The following is an 8,081-nucleotide window of genomic DNA, read 5'->3' on the forward strand; positions in this document are numbered from 1 at the left end:
AGCTATTGGGCCTTACAATAATGGCCGATTCAAAAGTTCTTTCAACAGGCTGTATTAATGGTGCGACCCATCCAAGTTTGGCAAAATTTCGTTATGATTTAAATATTTATGGGTCCGGTGGGAGAGATGTTAATTGGGATCTCTTTTAGCATTATGATCTCCCGACCTAGTAAAAGTAATCTTAGTAGGAATGCTTTTAACATTACAATCTTTAGGCTGAGTAAAAGTGATCTTAGTTGGGCAACGTTTTCTCTAATATTTACGGGCCTGATGGAAGAAATCATAATTGGGATCGATTTTGCATTAATATCTACGGGCCTCGTCGAAGGGATTTTAATTGGGCCGGATTCGTCATGCCACATGCCGCACTTTCATTGGCGCTACAGGCACCTCTTATCGCCACATGTCGCCTTTTCATTGACCTAGCTACGCGCATATTACTGGTCCATTCTATGAGAAAGTTTTGCACATGTTGCCCTTTCATTGGCCTAGCTACGCACATATTACTAGTCTAGTCGGTGAGAAAAGTGCCACGTGGCAACCCACAATGGGGACACGTGGTGACATAGTAAACGCTCGAGTCATAATCTGATTGGTCCATTTGGCTAATCTTGGTTCATCCATGTTTCGACTGACGTCATAGTAAACGACAAATGTGATGTAACCCGACACACCGGACACCTCAATCCTTAGCCTGGCACACCTGACGCAGTGGTCGCCGAACGGGGAATCGACACCATGACGGAGTTTTCGCGTCACGACGATATGGGCCGGGTGGGCTTCGGGCTTCGGCGAATCATCACGGATCCAAGGCGAGATGTCCAAACTATTAGCCCGATCATCTGTGATGCAAGGTTACCCACGGATTTCCAAACCATCAGCATCACGTGTCCGTGATGATTTTTGACTTTCACTGATGAAGTAAAATCATTAGGAAAACCCAAACTGGTTGTAGTGCGGATATAAGTAGAATATTTTACCCACTAACTATAGAAGTATGATATTACTCTACTCTACCTATACACTGCCCATTATAATCCTTAGTTGGAAGAGGATAGGTGACATCCTCAAACGTAGTCGAAAGTGCTCCCGCACCTCTCCTGCCAACCCTCCCGCACCCCTCCTCCCAACCCTCCCGCCGCCGCCACGCCCCGAGATCTTTGCCCCGGTAGGCAGCGCCACCGGGGCAAAGATCTCGGGGCGTGGCGGCGGCGGGGGCCTCCCCTCGTGGCGCGTCGGGAACGGCGGCCAATGGAGCCTCTCACGCGGCGGCGGCCCTTCCACCTCCCGGGGCGGCGGCGGCCGGATGAGGATGTAGGGGTGGTGGCGGCCCTCCCGGGGTCGATCCAGCTGTGGGCTGCGGCCTCCCCGCCTCCCATCGGCGGCATGCCGGCGGTGGTGGCTGGTGGAGGCGGGCGCCTTTCCCTCTGCCTCTCGCCGGTGAGGGGTGATGATCTTGGGCTTCTCCCGCAGTACGAGGACGCCCGGGGCAGCAGCCTTGGGTTCGACGGTGGAGGTGACCCTCTTCTTCGCCGGAGAGGATCGGCCTGCGGCTGGTGGTGGTGGATCTATTGATCTATCACCGCGTTCCGGCGGCGAGATGGAGGGGCTTGGAAGCTGGCGATGGTGTCGCCGGTGGAGGGTTGGAGTGGCCAGCCCAGGATGGTCGCCGACGTGGGGGTCCGACCTGAATAAAGGCGGCGGTCCTAGGGCCTCTCTTGCGTGAAGAGGAGGACCTACCGGCGGCCTGGACTCGTGATCTGGCCGGGGTGTTGAGTTCCGGAAGGCTCCGCCGACAAATGTAACCGTGCTTTTGCCTGGAGTTTGCTGGATCGGTGGTATTCGGTCGTGCGCACCCATGCTTTTATTCCGACCGATTAGTTCTGGAGGGAGCGGCGCGAAGCTCTTTTTCTGTGTTGACATCAACTGACTATGGATCCATGATGAAAGTCGGAAGAAGAGAATTTCATGAAGGCCGGAGGGGAGGACTAGCTAAGGGAGGTTCAATTCTCCGCGCTGTTGAGGGACTTGCTTGGAGTTCCGGGCTTCACAGCAGCGGTATGAAAGTGGGGGCGACAACACAGGTGAAGTTCAGAGTTCTACCTTTCAGGGTGAAAGCCCAAGGTCTGGCCTTAACTGGTTGTGTCTGGCAATGACCTTGTTGGAGGCATTGTTTTGAGAGCGGGGACTATCTTCAGGGTGAAAACCTAAGATCTTTGATCGGGCGATGACGGTGTTAGAGCACTGTTCCCTTCTTGGAGGCATCGTTTTTGGAGAGTCTGTTTTCCAGGTGTTGTCTTGGCGGTGGATGTATTGCTGTTGTTAGGCCCGAGATACTGTAGCGGGACTTTTATTTCTTAGTTTTCTTTTCGTTTTTTGGTTGTGTGCATCCGTAGTGCCATTAGGGTGGTGCGTTATTGCAGAGGCTGGATGTAATTGGTATCTTTTGATATTAATATATTCCCGTTATCGAAAAAGCATGGTACGTGTGGTTCCTGACAAAGTAGTCATTCCGTAGCATCGGATGGCCGAAGACCCCTGTTCCATGCTATTGTAATCCGGCCAGGCTACGAAAGTATGAACTTCTTTCTGACAAAGATTTTTGGCTCCTAGGTATCGGTGCTCCTGCTGTTAAGAAAAAAAAAATTTATACTCATGTGTTTCAAAAGAAATAGAATATAAAATCTTGGTGTAGCCACTGAATTATCACATAAACGTGTCAAATTTCAATTTTAAATACATAATATTTTGGGGTACACAAAAATGACAAGCATGTAGATCTAGGTCTGCATATTTCAAATCTCCAAATTTCAACAGATTTTGTCTTTTTTGTGTAGCCTATAATATAAAGATTTTTATATTAAAATTTTACACGCTTGTAGTTAACGTCATTTACTATATCCAGATTTATTTTTAGATTTTTTTAAAACAAATATGTATGATTTTCTATTTTTTAAATAGCAAGAGTACTAGTGCCGAAGAGCCAAAGACACTTTTCGTCATAGTTAAAAGCCTCCTGCCAAGCTGCCACTGTTCAACAATGGTCGCAGACTTATCGTCAATGTCTATAATCTCATCCAAATCATCCCAATCAATATCCTACGAACAAAGAGTACTAAAAATAGGCCAAAAAATCATCATCACAGTGCTCACTATTCTACTACAATTGTCAACACAACCATAATGAATTCTCCCCATCAAATTAACCTCACCTGTACAATTTGGAGTTCAATTCCTACATTTGAAGGCCTAGACCACAATTTTGAAGGGACCTCTAAAACTGTTATGTAGGCTGGGGCGTTTAGGGCATCTTCTAGAGTCCTTTTGCTTCATCCATAAATTCGGCTGATTTTTCCAGGCCGGCCTGTTTTAAGCATCTGCAAGGGCAGCTCTTAGCAGGAGCGCCTATACACCGACCGGGTCAATACGGACGCGGTGGTGCACACCCCGACCCGACGGCTATATAATGGGCTAAGTAAGTTATTTTTTCTTATTCAGTTTTTTCTTCTTTTCTTTTTATATTTTCGTTTATAAGTTGAACTGTTTTTTAACCCGAAAGTTTTAATTTTTTGATTTTTTAAATTTGTTTTTTCAAAATAATTTTTAAAACAACATATTTTAAAATTTGGAATATTTCTTTAGATTGAACATTTTTTCAAATTTTTGAAATTTTACCAAAATTTGATTATTTTTCGAAAATGAACATATTTCAAATTTGAACATTTTTCATATATAAACATTTTCAAATTTGCATTATTTTCAAATTTTATTTTTTATTTCGAACAAAAATAAATATAAAAGAAATAATAAAATAAAATAGAAAAACAAACAAAAGAGGAAACAAAAAAGGAAAAATGAAAAAAACGAAAATGGTCCAGGCCCAATGCCCAACCAGGATGTGCGGTGTCTGGTAAGCACTGACCTAGTCAGTGTATAGGATTGGCTGCTCTTAGAGCATCTCCAACAGGCACGCTATATAGGCCACGCGCTATATTAACCACCGATTTGCAGCGCGCGGAGGCGAAATCGCTCCTCCAGCAGGCGCGGAAAACGGTGCGGCGCTGTAAAAAAAATTAGGGCGCGCAACGTTTTGCACAATCCCGAGCGCCAAATGTGACGCGTCGGCTATAGCGCGCAGCATCGCTCGGCGCACGCGCGAATACCCTCAACGGCTGGAAATTTCCCCCCGCACCCTACATTTCCCACCGCGCCGCCATCGCGAAATCCCGCCGCCTCCGGTCGATTCCGCCGCCGGCCTGGCTGTTGCTAGCCGCCACGTCGTAGATCCACCTCGCCCGCGCCTCCTGCCGACAGTAGCGGCCGCTCCGTCGCGCTGTAGCGACCGGGCTCTGTCGCCATCGACGGGGACAAGCCGGCGCTTCTCCCCACCTCGCCCGCGCCTTCTCCTCTACATACCCCGCGCCGCTGTCGCCATGTTGTCGTGTTCGAGCCTGCTAGCGACATGGCGCAGCCAAGATGCTCGCCAATTTACTCGCAAGGTATGCGCCTCCGCCGGCCAGCCGGCCGCCATGATTTTGCTCGCCGATTAGCTACTATAGTTAAGTAATTTCATATGTATGTTTGTAGAGTTCATCATACAAACATGATTATAGAAGATGATCGTGGGAAAGATGTGGATCATAGCCACTACGAGTTGATGGGGGTTCCCGTGCAAGTGAGGAGATCCGCACATAGGATTGCCTCGTTCATTGCCTCGTACCATGCCATTCTCTCCAACGACACACATGATGAGCTCCAAAAAGATCTCATGAAAGAATGGTGAAATTGGCATGGACAACAATAGTTGCATACTTGTTGTATTTGTTTGAAAACTATGTGTTGTATTGTCTCAAAACTATGTTGTATTGTTGTATATTGGTCCTTAAACTTGTTGTATTTGGTGTGAACAATTTCATGTACTTGTTGTTGTTGTATTTGTTGTGAACAATTTGTTATATTTGTATGGTACATTTTATTTGTGAATTTATATGGTTGTTTGATCTTCCTTGATGCATACTTGTGTATGTTTGTTGTTTGGAGCGCCCGGCGGAGGAGTTTTTTTTACCGCGCCAACGCGCGCTGTAAATAGAGCATCCGGTGGTGCAAATTTCAGCGCAGCACGCGCTATCCGTTTACAGCGCGGCGGAAGCAAGGTTTAGCGCCCAAATATAGTGCGCCTGTTGGAGATGCTCTTAACTTGCATTTGTATGAATGTATTTGGTCACCGGGTGACTAAATGGCAGTGGCTCTTTACCAACTGACTGGTATTATAGTGTGCATTTTTTTTTTATAAGGTGGCATTATAGCTTGTAGCCGACTTTATATGCAAGCATAATACCGAACTTCAGCGAGGAACAGTATGAAGTTACTATTAAGATGTGGAACTGATGCAACATCATGGTCACAGCAAAACAGTTTGCTACTTTAGCTTGCAGGGGATGAGAAACACTGGAGGTATGCCAAACTTTCACCAGTTTGACCCATCATATCTAAACAGTCACTCGCCCTAGGCCCAGTTAACTCAGTAATGGTGCTAACTTGCTCTGGAACACCAGGGAGGGTGAAGGACTGTGTTGGAGGTACGCGAATAAAACAGTGAGCAATCAGCCCCTCAGCTACCTGAACAACACCTGCGTCAACTCAGCTAATGGAGTAATCTGGAGAAACAACTGGTTTTTTGGTACATCCTCCTATATATGGTTGCTCCTTCTAACTCAGCATGGATTTCCCTCTCTGTACGTATTCCCATAGGGTTGTCAAGAAGCCATCCTTCGGTGTCACACCGAAGATCTTCATCAATACAATCAACATGCTCAAACACATCTGAGTATCCATCAAACCTTTCTCTCATGTCTGCAGCTACATCAAGCACATCTGATTGTACAAGAACCTAGCAAGGAAACAAAATATGATGACAAGTTGCAAACGAGTACGTGACCTGCCAATGCCATGATAGACAGACACCATTAGCCTTGGTCAAAGATAAAGAAAATAGATTGTCCGCATAGTTACTTTGCACTAGGTCACCTTAACTTTTATCATACTATGACATAGAATGCTTAGAGGTGCGCTGTTGCTATCAATGAACCAATAATAACTACTGCAAGGAACATAGACAACATTAATGCAAGAAAAAGTTAACAAAATGAGTTTTTTTTAGATGTTAACAAATTGAGTTGATAATGCATTAAGCATCTGATGGAGTAGATGTTGAAACTAAGCCAAACATCTGTTTTCTTTAGTCAGCCCTCAAGAGCGTCAATTAATTATTAGGACTATTTTGTAAACGGCAATTTTTACCTTTATTACTTTTCATTAGCAGAATATTAACGGTTGAGTCAATAAAACATCCATGATACCTCAATGCCTAACCAAATCATTTGCACAGGTAAAACTAACAAAATCTTGACTAGCCTAAGAAATCGTCATTGGATAAAACTGGTGCATACAGAAGGACCCTGACCCCATCATAAAAATGATGCTTAACAGGGAATAATTTACACGAAAGTCATAGAAATTGCCATACCCGTCCACCCAGACAAAGGTTCTTTGTGATTGAATCCACCAATTGTGTCTGTAGAACTCTTCTCTTATGATGCTTCTTCTTAAAGTGAGGATCAGGGCACTACAAACAATACGGCAGGGAACTCAACTTTCAGTTCCATAACATGAAATAAAAATGAGGAACTGAACAAGCATCAGCAGTGCCACTCACCAGTATTGAAACAAGTGATAAGGGACCAGGGTATGATGACACGATTTGCTCAAAAGACACCGTTGCATTTGCAAACATAAAGTAACTGTGCCGACGGAACAATTTCAAGCAGGGTCAAATTCTTGATAGCATGAAACTCTAAAATGTGCATATGTTGGAAAGATGTAGGGTAGCTTACACATTCCTAAGCCCCAATTTTGTTACCCAGAACTGTGTGCGCTCCACCAACTACAGAAGCAAAGCAAGTAAAGGATAATCACACCAAAGATCCAACACTGCATCCTCCATTCCCAAAGGGACAACGGTTAAACGTTTAGAATCACAATAACCTTTTGCCGGATTTCCAGTCCGAGGTAGTTCCGCCTTTCGCTCGAGTTCTTGGCTAACCAGACCAAGAACCTCCCACTCCCTGCACATAAACATTCCCTAATAGCTGCGGCTGAAGGAGATATATCGGCACAATGGAGATGCAATGCAAGGGGACATTCACGCACCGCAGCCGATGTCGACCATGAGGGGCAGAAGAGGATCCTCGAACACCTCCTTCCATTCAGGCGGCTCCGTGGGCTCCTACAGGTAGAGTAGAACATGAATTGAAGGAAGGAAGGAAGCGATATTGAAATGATGAATTTGGGGGCGAGGCTTTACAACGAACAGGGCGCTGAGTGGATTCACGTGCTGCCGGATGCGAAGGTGATGGCCCCGCTGCATACACCAATCGGCGGGCGGTCAGGCTGGTACGCGATTTCAAGAAGAGACGGAGAGGGGCAGACGGGGAGGGAGAACAGATTGGGGACGGACATTGGGGTAGAGGGGCCGGAGGTTGAGGTCGGCGTACTCTCTGTCCACCGCGTCGGTGCTCCGCGCGGCGGAGCACAAGGTCTGGCGTGGAGCGTGGCGGCGGACAGGGGTGGTGCGGAGGAGGCGGCAGCACAGGGAGGCCGTGGACGTCCAGGACATTCTGGCTTCCGCTTCCGTTACGGCCACGGTGCTGCCTTTTCGACCCTAAAGCCTGTAGAAGGGGTTATCTTGTAAAACCAGAAAAATACCCCCCCTGGAGGCTGCAAGGTGGTTTTCATAGTAGTTTGACCAAAATTACACTTGTTGACTACCTCCCAGTGGGACCCATGTTTTGGAGTGATTGATGAGCTAGTTTCTCTCCGATTTACTCTTTTTACATGAAAATAGCCCGCACGCTACGACAAGGGAGACATAAAGGGTAAAAACCTATCAAGTAATTCATTAAAATGTTCTGATACATGTAAATAATCTAATATAATTTTACTCAAGAAACTATGACAAACAAATACTGAAAGAGTTGTATATATCTACGGACAAACATTTACGAAACTATGAAAGCATAAAT

At 45.9% G+C, this 8,081-nt stretch overlaps 1 pseudogene; it reads right to left on the reverse strand.

Annotated features, from left to right (window-relative positions):
- Positions 1–5,343: 5,343 nt before the first annotated feature.
- LOC127323503 (uncharacterized) lies at positions 5,344–7,721 on the reverse strand (annotated as a pseudogene).
- Positions 7,722–8,081: the final 360 nt, after the last annotated feature.

The sequence above is a fragment of the Lolium perenne genome, chromosome 3 (assembly GCF_019359855.2).
Source record: "Lolium perenne isolate Kyuss_39 chromosome 3, Kyuss_2.0, whole genome shotgun sequence".
Classification (NCBI taxonomy): Eukaryota; Viridiplantae; Streptophyta; class Magnoliopsida; order Poales; family Poaceae; genus Lolium; species Lolium perenne.